The 14,480-nt window shown below is 45.8% G+C and overlaps 1 long non-coding RNA gene across 1 annotated transcript; it reads left to right on the top strand.

Annotated features, from left to right (window-relative positions):
- Positions 1–14,103: 14,103 nt before the first annotated feature.
- On the top strand, positions 14,104–14,480 carry LOC121689524. Its single transcript, XR_006024804.1, has 3 exons — positions 14,104–14,161; positions 14,313–14,337; positions 14,426–14,480. It is a non-coding gene; the product is annotated as an uncharacterized LOC121689524 (long non-coding RNA).

Genomic DNA, 14,480 nt, shown 5'->3' on the forward strand with positions numbered 1-14,480 from the left:
CAGTCAAGGACTAGGCGGTATTCGTAGAAGAGGGACGGAAGGCAGGTCAAGATTACCGGGGCTGGAGAACACAGAAGTAGTCGAGCGGGTCCGGGATCACAGGCAAAGAGTCAGAGGCGTTTTCAATGAACAGGCAGGTAACTGGTGCTGGTTGCAGACGATCTGACAAGTGTGGACTGAAAAGCAAGGCTTTATATAGAGGGCATGATGAGTGGTGAATGCAGTGCAGCTGGTAGGTAACGAGGGTGAGGCAGAGCAGAGCAGGAACAGGTGGAGGTCATCAGACTTCAATCAGCACGTGTACCAGGCAGAGAGAGAGCTCATGACAGAACCCCCCCCCTAAGGGACGGCCCCAGAAGTCCCCAAGAGTGACACCACGTCGGGAGGGCGGAGGGGAGCCGGTGGAGGGCTAGAATTCCTCCGAGCGGTCCGAGTGAACATCCTCATCCTCGGAGGGAGCTGGAGGGTCGTGGACAGAAGACGGGACAGGTACCGAGACAGGGTCAGGGTCAGGCACATGACAGGAAGCCGGGCGGGCAGGACGGTTAGGGACCCCTCTGGGGCGGCCCCTACGGATTGCAGGTTGATCAGGATGCAGACGGTGGAAGTCGGCGATGAGTGTCCGGTCCACAATCCGACTGGCTGGCACCCACGTTCTCTCCTCAGGTCCATAGCCCTCCCAGTCGACGAGATACTGGAGGCCCCTACCTCGCCGTCTGGACCGAAGCAGGCGTCGAACGGTGTACACCAGCCCACCGTCAACGAGGCGAGGAGGAGGAGGAGGAAGCGGCACGGGGACCAGCGGGCTTTCATGCGTCGGCTTGACTTTCGAAACATGGAAAGTAGGGTGCACCCTCATGGAGGTTGGCAACTGGAGCCGGACTGCGGTTGGGCTGATGACCCTCTGGATAGGGAACGGGCCGAGGAATCGAGGTGCCAGTTTACGCGATTCCACCCGCAGTGGGAGATCCTTGGCTGACAGCCACACCTTCTGGCCAACACGGTAGGCGGGTGCCGGCGATCTTCGGCGGTTAGCCCCAGTGGCATAGCTGACAGCTGACTTGAGTAGCGTGGCACGAGCTTGTGACCAGGTACGACGGCAACGGCGGGCATAGGCGAGGGCAGACGGGCAGGACACATCTCCTTCCTGGCTGGGGAACAGGGGGGGCTGGTAGCCATACACACACTGGAAAGGTGACATACCAGTGGCAGAACAGGTGAGGGAGTTGTGAGCATACTCTATCCACATCAGTTGTTGTGCCCAAGCCTGGGGTTTGCGAGAAACCATGCACCGCAGCGCCTTCTCCAGCTCCTGGTTTGCCCGCTCGGATTGACCATTGGACTGGGGGTGGAACCCAGAGGTGAGACTCACTGTGGCCCCTAGAAGACGGCAGAACTCCTTCCAGAATGTAGAGGTAAATTGCGGGCCTCGGTCAGAGACAACATCCCTGGGCAGCCCGTGTAGACGGAAGACATGATCAAGAACAGCCTGGGCAGTCTCTCTGGCAGATGGCAGTTTAGGGAGGGGAATGAAGTGTGCCATCTTGCTAAACCGGTCAACCACAGTGAGAATGACAGTCATCCCACCTGATGGTGGGAGGCCAGTTACAAAGTCCAAGGAGACGTGGGACCAGGGTCGTGTGGGCACAGGCAAGGGCTGGAGTAAACCAGCGGGGGGCCGAGTGGAGGACTTGTTCTGATTGCAGGTGGGGCAGGCACGGACGAATTCTCGGACATCCCTTCTCAAAGACGACCACCAAAAGCGCTGGGCAAGGAGATGGCAGGTGCGGGCGGAGCCCGGGTGGCAGGCAAGGCGGGAGTTGTGTCCCCACTGTATGACCCGGGACCTCAAATTATCTGGGACGAAGAGACGACCGTCTGGGCATGCACTGGGACTGGGATGGTCACGGAGGGCCTCTTGAATTTCCTCCTCGATATCCCAGGTCAGGGCAGCTACGACGCAGGGATCGGGCAGAATTGATGCAGGTTCCTGGGAAGGGGCGTCATCCTTATGAAACTGACGGGAGAGAGCGTCCGGCTTGGTGTTCCGAGAACCTGGGCGGTATGACAGGGTGAAGTTGAATCTGGTGAAAAACAAGGCCCAGCGGGACTGTCTGGGGTTAAGACGTTTGGCATTGCGGATGTATTCGAGGTTTTTGTGATCGGTCCAGACCAGGAACGGAACTGTGGACCCCTCCAGCCAGTGACGCCACTCCTCCAGGGCAAGCTTGACAGCCAACAGCTCACGGTTTCCAACATCATAATTGCGCTCTGCAGGTGAAAGCCGGCGAGAGAAAAATGCACAGGGGTGCAACTTGTTGTCCTCCTCTGCCCGTTGAGAGAGTATGGCCCCGACTCCCACGTCTGAGGCATCCACCTCGACAACGAACTGCCGGTCTGAATCCGGCATCTGGAGGATGGGGGCAGTGGTGAACCGGGCCTTGAGGGTATGAAAGGCTGTGTTGGCCTCTGGGGTCCAGGAAAAGGGGTGTTTGATGCTGGTCAGAGCTGTGAGGGGAGCGGCGACGGAGCTGTAGTTCCGGATGAATTTCCGGTAGAAATTGGCAAAACCGAGGAATTGCTGCAGCTTCTTCCTATTCCCCGGAACTGGCCAGGAGGTAACTGCCGAGACCTTTGCGGGGTCCATCTGGATATTGCCTTCAGCGACGATGTATCCCAGGAATGACACAGTCTGAGCATGGAACTCGCATTTCTCCGCCTTGACATAGAGAGAGTTCTCCAGGAGCCGTCGAAGAACCAGCTGGACATGACGGGTGTGTTCGGACAGAGTTCTGGAGAAAATTAAGATGTCGTCCAGGTACACGAAGACGAATTTATTCAGCATGTCCCGCAGCACATCATTCACCAGCGCCTGGAATACCGCTGGGGCGTTGGTGAGGCCAAATGGCATTACCAGGTACTCATAATGGCCGGTGTGGGTGTTGAATGCTGTCTTCCACTCGTCACCCTCCCTTACTCGCACTAGGTGGTAAGCATTTCTAAGGTCCAGTTTGGTGAAAATAGTGGATCCCTGGAGCAATTCAAAAGCAGAGGTGAGTAAAGGCAGAGGGTACCGGTTCTTCACTGTGACATCATTCAGACCTCGATAATCAATGCAGGGGCGAAGAGAACCATCTTTCTTTCCCACAAAGAAGAACCCGGCACCAGCAGGAGAGGAAGACGGGCGGATGAGTCCAGCTGCCAGGGAGTCCCTGATGTAATCCTCCATAGTTTTTCTTTCAGGAGGGGATAGTGAGTAGAGGTGACCTTTGGGTGGAGCAGTCCCAGGGAGGAGATCAATGGCACAGTCGTACGGACGGTGTGGGGGCAGAGATGTGGCTTTGGTCTTGTTGAACACCTCTCGGAGGCCATGGTAACATTCAGGGACATTAGAAATGTCGTGGGCAATGCTGGGGGGTACTGAGCCGGGGGGCAGCGAGGCAGCACGCAAACAGGTCAGGTGGCAGGCATTTCCCCACTCTTTCACAGTTCCGGAGGCCCAATCGAGGTGAGGATTGTGGAGACGGAGCCAAGGGTAGCCCAGGATTAGGGGTTGGCCTGGAGAGCTGAGCAGGTGGAAGCGGATGGTCTCTCGGTGGTTTCCTGACACCATCATTGAGATGGGGGCTGTGATGCTGGTAACTGTGCCAATTGCGTGACCGTCCAGGGCCCGGGCTGGAACAGGAGTGGACAAGCGATGGCTTTCCAAGCCCAGCTGACGAGCAAGTCCTGTGTCAATAATGTTTGCTTCTGCGCCAGAGTCCACCAGGGCTGCCAGGGTGTGGGTGGAATCAGACAGGTGAAGACAGACTTGGATGAGGGGTTTACGGCTGATGGAGGGCTGAATGTTCATTGAGCTCATCCGGATTCCTCCTACATCTGGTGAGCTCCGGCTTTTGCTGGACAGGTGGCGACTCGATGACCATCACCACCACAGTACAGGCACAAGTTGGAGGTGATGCGTCGCTGGCGCTCTGCAGGGGTTAGGGAGGTGCGGCCGATCTCCATCGGTTCAGACTGGTCCGGCTGGCTAGATGGTGTGGCAGGTGCGGACAGAAGGGCGGTTGGGACACTCCGTGTGCTGGTGGATGGACTCTGGCGCCCTCTCTCATGACGGCGGGCCTGGATCCTGCGGTCAATGCGGACAGCCAGAGCAATGGCTTCATCAAGAGTGGGGGGTTGATCATGGGAAACCAGCTCGTCCTTTATGTAGTCCGCCAGGTTGTGGAGGAAAGCATCCACCAATGCTTCCATGTTCCAGGAGCTCCGACTTGCCACGGTTCGAAAGTCGATGGAGTAATCCGCAACAGTCCTTCTGCCTTGGCGAATACTCATCAGGATCCGAGATGCCTCGGCTATTGTGGATTCCAAATCGAATACCTTGAGCATCTCCTCTGCGAATAGGTTGAAGGTTGCACATGCTGGGGTCTGGCGCTCGAACTCCGCCGTTCCCCAGAGTCGAGCTCGGCCCGTCAGGTGAGTGATCACGTAACCGACCCTCGCCCCTTCAGTGGCAAAAGTCCTGGGTTGCAGGGTAAACTGGACACGGCAGCTCGTCAGGAACGCCCGTACCTGGGTTGGGTCGCCGCTGAACCGCTCTGGATTGCCGATCCTGGGTTCTGGGACTCCGGCAGCCACGGTAGCAGTGGACTGGGCAGGAGACTCGGGTGCTGGGCCGGTGAGCAGGCTGGCTGGGGCTGGGCCGGTGGGAGCAGGCAGAGGAGAAAGGTTGGTGAGAAGTTGAATGATCATTGCAAGTTGTTGCTGTTGCTGCTGGAACTGCTGACGCTGGCTCAAGCCGGCTTGAAGTAGGGAGGCAATGTCAGCAGTGTTGCGGTTTACCTCTCTCTCTGTCTCTTCCAGGCGTTGCATGGCGGTGGGTGGTTCTGGTTCGTCGGTTTCCATGCTGGATCGACCGTGCGCTGGGTCCATGTTTGGTCAGATCGTACTGTCAGACACCAAACAGGACGAGGACCACAATTGCGTCACGTTCAAAAGTTTATTTAAGGGTTGGGGGTTTCAGGGGTTCCGGGGGGGGGTACAGGAGTTCCAAGAGTCTGCGTGTGTGTGTTCCCCCAGTAGCCGAACAGCGAAGGCAGGAGCTGGATGATCCGGGAAGTCCTGGGGGAAACACACACACAACAGCAATTGAAACGAAGCAGCAGTACAGTCAAGGACTAGGCGGTATTCGTAGAAGAGGGACGGAAGGCAGGTCAAGATTACCGGGGCTGGAGAACACAGAAGTAGTCGAGCGGGTCCGGGATCACAGGCAAAGAGTCAGAGGCGTTTTCAATAAACAGGCAGGTAACTGGTGCTGGTTGCAGACGATCTGACAAGTGTGGACTGAAAAGCAAGGCTTTATATAGAGGGCATGATGAGTGGTGAATGCAGTGCAGCTGGTAGGTAACGAGGGTGAGGCAGAGCAGAGCAGGAACAGGTGGAGGTCATCAGACTTCAATCAGCACGTGTACCAGGCAGAGAGAGAGCTCATGACAATAATGATCCTACACTTTTAATTTCGTGCAGTTTTGACCTTGTCAGCCAGAGATATTGTGATGAAAACAACTAATTTTTTGCTTTTTAATTTTTAACTAGGTGGCGCTATACATGAAATAAGTGGTAATGGGATGGGTTGACATGCCCCCTTAAGACCAACATACATAAAAAAGGTGGACCTCCTAGGCCCTACGGTTCTCGAGATATTCACAGAAAACTGTCTCCGGCCACCTACAGGCCAGTTGGGGTATAGTAACATAAATTAATTTATTGTGTGGCCCCCCATGAACGGAATTCCACAAAACTTGGGTGCATACAGAGGGTGTCATAATGATCCTACACTTCCAATTTCGTGCAGTTTTGACTATGTTACGTCACAGATACCTTCGATTACAACACCTCATTTTTACTTTTTTGTGTTTAACTAGGTGGCGCTATACATGAAATGAGTGGTTATGGAATGAGTTGACATGGCCCCTTGAAATCAACATACAAAAAAAAAAGGTCCTCCTAAACCCTACGGTTTTCGAGATATTCACAGAAAACTGTGTCTGCCCTACCCTCCTTTCGGGGGGTCCAGTCCAGCGGGGGGGCTACAGATCAAAACGAAAAACAATGGTTCCATGCTATCCATGTGGGGTTACATGCCCACCAAGTTTCGTGTACCCCGGTCTTTCAGTGTCCCGGGAATCATTGACGGAAATTTGGGCATGCGAAAAAAAAAATAAAATAAATAAAATCTGACTAAACCTATATGACCGCCGCTTCGCTGCGCGGCGGTCATAATAAAACACTCATATTGTTATAAAATTATCAAAATTTGTTGTGTGTGTTCAGATGCCCTGTCAGAATAAATTAACAATATTTTTGAGAGAAAAGAATTGTCAATCGGTCACATTTGACCGCGAACACAGGAGGGTTAACTAGTGTTATTGCCCAAGGGTAAGGTACAATACAAAGCTCTATTCTCTACACAACAAGTGTTTGCAGTCAGAGAAGCACCTGCCTTTCAGCACTTTATTATAACTCAGGATTTCTGTTGTTTTGCTGACTATCCCTAACTGCAGTCTGTCGCAGACAGTTAGTGGGGTTGTGAGTCTCAACTTTACAAGTTGATTTGGTTACAAGAAGACTACGCAAAACAAGAGAAAATTAAGTTATCTGAGGACAGAGAAAACAAGAGTAACAACTAGGTATCAGTTGAAATTATGAGAAGATGAGCCCTTGTCAGATGTCAGGGCTATAGCTACAAAACCATAACTTGCTCTTACATATAAATAGTGGGGCTGTTAAGCTCAACGATCTTGCTTTTTATGAAAGAAGCATGAAACTTTCAGAGTTTGTTCTTCATGACTTTCATTTTAGATCTGGAGGCATTCTCAGTTTGACCTCTGAGGTCAGATAGAGGTCATTGACCTCTGTAATATGTTGTGACACTACAGGTGAATGGGGTAAAAAATTGAAATAATAGATATCACCATGAAACTTTCTCAGTTGATTACTCATGTTACACTAAGAAAAAAACGTATTGAACGTTTTTTTATATGTTAATGTTTAAATATACAAATTAGGCCTTATCTCATTAAAATTGAGGTAATTTGCATACATTTTAAAAAACAAAATCAGAATTTCTGATAAAGCCAGGCTCAAAATATTTGTTTCATTTTGTTGTCATATGAGATGGGAAAAGAATTACTGAGGGGTTTATGGACATCTACTTCTATTATCCTCTAATTCATCTGTACCTCTGTGATATGAAATTTCTAGGCCCGAAATTAGAAATGGGTGTATCTTAGGATCTAAATGTGATAGAAATGTAAACTAAATATGTTTTTCCATGTTTCTGGGCATGAGGAACTCATCTATAGCAACAGTTGCTGTATTGCAGTCAGTTGTTGCTTGTCATTCCCAAATAGACCAAAACTAAACAAAAAAAAGTGTTGCACAGAGATTCACTTCATGCACACATGTATTTTTAAATCACACAGTAATGACGGTGTGTCAGCTGTAACCCCTTTTAAAATATAACTATAGAAATTGTGTAGTATTTTGTATTATATTATTATATAAAAAAATCTAGCCCCAGTTTCCGACCTCTGACTCACACTTTACGTGACGTGAATGATGCGGAATGATGATGTGGAACGCTAGGTTTGCTAACAGAGTTGCCCAGTTAGGGGATCGTCATCACTTTGCCGTCACGTTGTAGTTCGTTTGTAGTCCATGTGGCCTTTCATGTCCAACAGTTTTAATGTGAACTTGGGAATTTGCCGTTTTTGTCACTTGAAAGCTGCATATCTTTCCTTCACAAGCGTCTTACACTATATTTTAAGCAAATACAGTTGTTTTTTTAGGATTAGTGAGTGTATGTTTTATCCTTTGTTATATGCATGTCATAGAGCAACTAATGAGCAAAATAACTGTGTAAGGGATTTTCAGAGTTTTGTCAGGATTGCCACTGAGGAGAAGACAGTTATTCAAATATATGGACATTTTAGAAAGTAGACACACTTTTTCTTGGGTGAAATGCAAAATTGACTACTTTCTCAATTAGCATTCATCTGCCCCTTTGGCAGTGTCACAAAGCACTCAATGCTTACTTGCATTAGGTGTCTGCAGGGGTGCTGCTGGACAATTAGGACCCTCCAATAATGTAGAGTAGGCCTATTATTGGGGAGGGGGCTTTCTGGGGGCCATCTCCCTAATAATATATAGCATTATTGAGGAGAAGCCGCTCTGGGCTCCCCTGTCAGTGCTGGCCCGTAGTGATGGGCAAATTAAGCTTTGGTGAAGCACTGAACCACTTTTAACAGTTGATTCGAAAATGGGTTCATTACTCAAAGCTTCAGTAACAGCGACCTCTCCTGGTGAAAAGCCAAGACTGCATCAAAATTATCCCGGCTAGATAGTGGACAGGAAGCTTTACTAGTGAAATTATATAAATCTAGTGCACACACCTAACCACCCCACCCCACACATACGTAGAGCACATGAATAAGAATGGGATATCATTATTTATACAAATAAAGATTAATCAGGAGCAATCAGAATAAAGTTTTCCCACGTCTCTCTTACATTGTAATAAAAACTAGATGTACCGCATAGCGGTACAATTTATGATCGCCGCTCAGTCCTGTACAGCTGTTCCGCGAAAATAAATCACACTAATCAATTGTCTCCATCTTCTACTCCATCCCCCACTCTTGAATCTTTTATGTATGCTTGTTTGGCATGCCTGTGTGTGTGTGTGCGGCAGCACAGAAAGTAGCCTACTGGCGCTGCAAAGGTAAATAGATTTGTAGCACTAGCCAAAAAAGTTGTAGCATTGTTATAATGTTAATGATTTGAAGCACGTATCGAAGCTTCAGTGTCAGACTGCCATCACTAGTTCTACCTGTGCACTTACAGTTTTTTCTGAATGCTTAAACACACAATTTCTAAAACTATTCATTCGTATAGCAAAATTTTGCAAAACTAAAAGCAAAAACACCTCTTTGCACTCAGTTTGCAATTTTGTAACACACACTTTGCACAACTGGAGACACAATCCACTGCACGGCACTCTTTTTGCGGAACTGTAAACACAAATCACTGCTTTACACTCAATTTCCAAATGATCAACACACTCCTAGCAAATCTATACACATTATTTACACTATTTACACTATTGTGCCAACTCTCTGGCACACTTTCTCATGTGAAAACTGTTTTAGATAATTAGTTCACTTTGCAATCAGCCTAAGCACTATAAATAAGCCACAGGTAATGTACAATGGGTACAATGGAGGGAGCAGGAAGAGAGAGAAGAGTAAGAATTAGAGGAGGCTGAAGAATAGGACGTGGAGGTGAAGAAGTAGGAGGAAGAAGATGAGGAAGAGGATGCAGAGGTGAAGAAGTGAGAAGGAGAGGATGACAAGGACAAGGAGGTGAAGTTAGAGGAAGAGGACAAGGAGGAGCAAGAGGAGGGGGAAGAGGAAGGGTAAGAAGAGAAAGAGATATAGCCCTTTTACAGGCAAAACAATCAGTCTACTGTACATGTGGGGATATTGTCATGTCAGGCCTGGATACGGCATTCCAGAATATATTTTCCCTGGTGCCTTGGACTAGGACATTGCATGTGATGTAGACGAAATTTTGACACAACAAAATGTAGACTGATTTTTTTTGTCTCAGTGAAATTGCTATTTTGTGTTTTGACTTGGAAAAACACACTTGTGTTTGTTTTGATGTGTGTAAATAAACACCAATACTTGAAGTTTGTATCCCTGTATGTTTACAGAACTATGACAAAAGTATGACCTCAAACTGACATAGTCTACCTTGTGCACAGAGAAAGCAAAAGCCAGATGTGTTTTTATTCATACCATCAGTGTGTAGTTGGCACATTGTGTGCTTATTATTGTGATGGCTTGTGTGTTTACTGTTTTATACGAAAACACCATTTTTACGAAGGTGTGAAGAGTTAAGCAAGGTGTGTTGGCTTTTGCAAGAGAACTACAATGTTTTGCTGATTGGGTGAAAGGTTTTCCTATTTGTGTGTAGAGTTTTGCAAAAAAAAAGCCATAGTTACAAAAAATGTGCTTAAGCAATCAGAAAAAAACTGTAACTACAATTCCTTTTGAACCACTGCTCCGAAGGTTGCTTTGGTACGGAAGAATCATGTGACATATGCCGTCCGAAGCAGAAACTGCTTCATTCTCTGAATGAATCACCTGAGTGGTTCGCAGCGCCACCGCCTCGCGAACCGATCGTGCTACAACATGGCACGGCCTCGTTTCTAGTCTGAATTGTAGCACGCTTAAAGCATAAACACTTTAGGCTAATGCACAACATTGCGTTTGGTTCGTAGCCTCTACTGTGACAAGCATAGTTTGTTCGTATCGATTTATCCTTCTAACACTGTTCCGGTCAAAAATGACTGATTTACACATTCCCTGTACCATAATAAATATAGCATTTTTCATTAGATTGCCTCAAGATCTTATGATATTCTTCACAAAAGGCTTTTGAACACAGAATATATTGTGACTACTTTCTTTGAATTTTGAGTGATTTATTCAACTTAGAAACACTTTTTTTGTTTACGGTCAAAAATGACCGCCATAGGAAATGAATGGGAAAGAGTATAATTTTCATCCAGGAGATACAGCGGGGAAAATAAGTATTGAACACGTCAACATTTTTTTCAGTAAGTATACTTCCAGTGAGGCTATTCGCATGAAATTTTCACCGAACATTAGTATTAACTTAGGTAATCCACACATATATATCAATCCAAACATTAATGTCTAAAAGCAGTGTTATGAGTAAAAAAGTGGAATGGCACAGGGAAAAAGTATTGAACACGCTAAGATAAAGCAGTACACAAACGCAAGTAATGGCAAGGAACAAACTGGAATCTATAAGTAGTTAGAGAAATGATCCCTCCTATCTGTGCAAATTGATATAAGCTGGGTTAGTACATACTGGTGGGCTATAAAAAGTTTTTTGTTAGCAAGGTGTCACACAAGAAACATTTCATGACGGGTATAAGCAAAGAGCTCTCCCAAGATCTTTGCAACCTTATTGTTGCCAAACATATTAATGGAACTGGTTACAGATGCACTTCAAAACTTCAGAATCATCCTGCAAGCAGTATTGGAGCCATTATTTGCAAGTGGAAGGAACATCACTACATCATCAACTGGCCATGCACAGGATCTCCTCACAAGATTTCTGACCAGGAAGTCAGAAGGATAGTCAGAAGAGTAGCCCAAGAGCCAAGGACCACTCTGAGAAAGCTCCAGAAAGATTTGGAGGCAGCAGGTACAATTGTTACAGAGAAAATCATAGGTAATGCACTCCACCGCCATGGCCTCTATGCACACTCATCCCGCATGACTCTATTGCTGAAGAAAAACATGTCAAAGCTCGTTGAAAGTTTACTACACAACATTTGAACAATCCTATGAAATACTGAGAGAATGTATTCTGGTTAAAAATTTAACTTTTCGGATGTCATACTACACACCATATTTGGAGGAAAAATGGCACTGTGCATCACCCTAAAAATACCCTACCAACAGTGAGGTTTGGAGGTGGTGGCATCATGGTGTCGGCTGTTTTTCATCTCATGGTACTGTACTAGCAGACTTCATACAGTTGAAGGAATGATGAATGGAGTCATTTTGTTCTGGGAGAATCTTTACATCCACCAGGATGATGAGGATGAGACATGGCTAGACCTTCCAGCAGGACAATGATCCAAACCATTCAGCAAAGGAAGCTATCAATTGGTTTCAGAGAAAGGAAATCAAGGCCCTGACTTCAATTCAATTGAACAGTTTTGGAAGTTAACTAAAGATCAGGATTCACAAGAGGGACCCCTGGAATCTTCAATAATAAAAGACTATCTATTTAAAAGAATGGGCCAAACTCACACCAGAATACTGTGACTGATTAGTTTCATCATACAGGAAATGCATTGAAGTGGTCATTACGAATAAAGGCTTTTCCACAAAGTATTTAAGACATTTCAGCAAGCGTGTTCAATACTTTTTTCCTGTGTCATTCCACTTTATTGCACATAACTCTACCTATGGACTTTAATCTTTGGATTTTTTTTATATGGGTGGATTATCTGAGTTAATACTAATGTCTGGTGAAAATTTCATGCAAATAGCCTCATTGGAAGTATACTTACTGAAAAACATGTTGACGTGTTCAATACTTATTTTCCCCGCTGTAAGACATCTCCTTACACACACTCCTACAATTTACCACCAATGTTCCCACACACATGCTTGCATGCATGCACACACAGAAGCACACACACCCACCCACACACACGAACAGACACACAAAGTACACACACATGTACACCCACTCACAGACACACACACACACACATTCAGTACATATTGTCAGTTCATGTTGTTATGTTGCCACTTGTGCGTGTAAACCACCAATGTTCGCACAGATATGCCATCACGCACATCCAGACACACACACACACACACACACACACACACACACACACACACACACACACACACACAGTTCATGTTGTCAGTTCATGTTGCCACTTGTGCATGTGAAACACCAATGTTCGCACAGATATGCATTCACACACACAGAAACACATACACACACACACACACACATGTTACCCACTTATAAGGTTCTGTTTACAATAAATGTTCTATTAAATAATACGTTTTGTCATGGTATTGGTATTTAAGACCAGTTAAAACTGTCCGGTCAAATTTGACCGCGAACAGTAAATTAAAGGGGGTAGCAACAGACAGTGTTTAAAGGTTATTTTTATTACAATGTAAGAGAGACGTGGGAAAACTTTATTCTGATGGCTCCTGATCAATCTTTATTTGTAAAAAGAATGATATCCCATTCTTATTCATGTGCACTACGTATGTGTGGGGGTGGGGTGGTTAGGTGAGTGCACTAGATTTATATTATTTCACTAGTAAAGCTTCCTGTCCACTATCTAGCCGGGATAATTTAGATGCAGTCTTGGCTTTTCACCAGGAGAGGTCGCTGTTACTGAAGCTTGAGTAATGAACCCATTTTCGAATCAACTGTTCAAAGTGGTTCGGTGCTTCATCAAAGCTTCATTTGCCCATCACTACTGACCAGAGAGGAGAGTGTGCCATTTATTGGACAGCTATTAACACCACCATTTCCAGCAGCAACACAAGTTTCCAAGGAGGTCTCCCATCAAAGTACTAATCAAGCCGACATTTGCTTAGCCTCGGTAATTTGGTAGATACCTGTACAGTTTCCAGCTACAGATCTGTGCCTGTCCACAACTCTGTCTGCACTAGTTCTACTCACAGGATTAGTGTGTTTTGGACTGTCATCTACTTGATGGGTATCAACATAAATTACACATAAATTACACAACAACAGCATGTATGTAGCCTTTAGTGTCACCGTTACTTTGTTATATATTGTAACTTAAGATTGAATTTCAGTATAGATTAATATGTGATCCTTTAAAAAAAATATGTAGACTGGGGCTGTGGTATTCTGGTAATGTATTGTTGGAAATGTTATATTAGTTGAACTGTGACATTCGTTAGCACAACTTCAATATATGTGTTGTGTTTAATAAACACACAGCATACTTTACTTGTAATGACCACGTTAGTTGAAATAGGAATTCTCAGTAGTATAATTGCACTACACTAAGAATTTTTTTGCACAACTTGAAATTACAGACTAATCTGGAATAGGAATTTCAAGTGCAATCGGTTTGCATGTTTATTTTAAACTAAGGTTAACTAACAGGTAAGTAAGGTTAACAAACTAATTTTACAGTGTAGTACAAACTTCAGCAATTCAAGTGTAGTTTACTTGATTGTTTACTTTTCTACCTCCAAATTAATTAATACACTCATTATACGCAAGTAATCTCAACAAAAGACAAAAACTGAATTCTACTTACTAGGACATTTTAAGTAAGGAAAGCTATTACTTTTTACAGTGCACAAACACACACACAGACACACACAGACACACACACACACACACACACACACATATTTCAATGACTGCTTCGTTTCTTTGTCAGATGCTGGTTCCTTCATCCTGTTAGCTGTGGGATTGGTAGTTGGAATGTCCTTCTTCCTTGAAGTCTTCTGGCTGCATCGCTCCAAATATCTCACAGGTGTGTAAAACACAACTACTGAACTCACACAAACTTTTACACAATTAAAGCAATTAGATGGAAAATATGGCCTAAATCTATTTGAGAAAATTGACACTATTGCATACACTTTCTACACATTTTAGGCACTTTTGTTTGTGTTTTACTGCAGGCCTCTGTGTGACCACTACAACAGAGTGAGTACAAATCTGCTGAAATCCTTTCACTTCATCAGTCATACAGCATCACATTGGTAACTTATGAGAGATCTCTGTGTCCCTGTAGAGACCAACAGCAGCAGGACCAGAGGACCAATCAGAGTTCAGACCAGGACCAGAGG

Source organism: Alosa sapidissima, chromosome 18 (assembly GCF_018492685.1).
Source record: "Alosa sapidissima isolate fAloSap1 chromosome 18, fAloSap1.pri, whole genome shotgun sequence".
Classification (NCBI taxonomy): Eukaryota; Metazoa; Chordata; class Actinopteri; order Clupeiformes; family Clupeidae; genus Alosa; species Alosa sapidissima.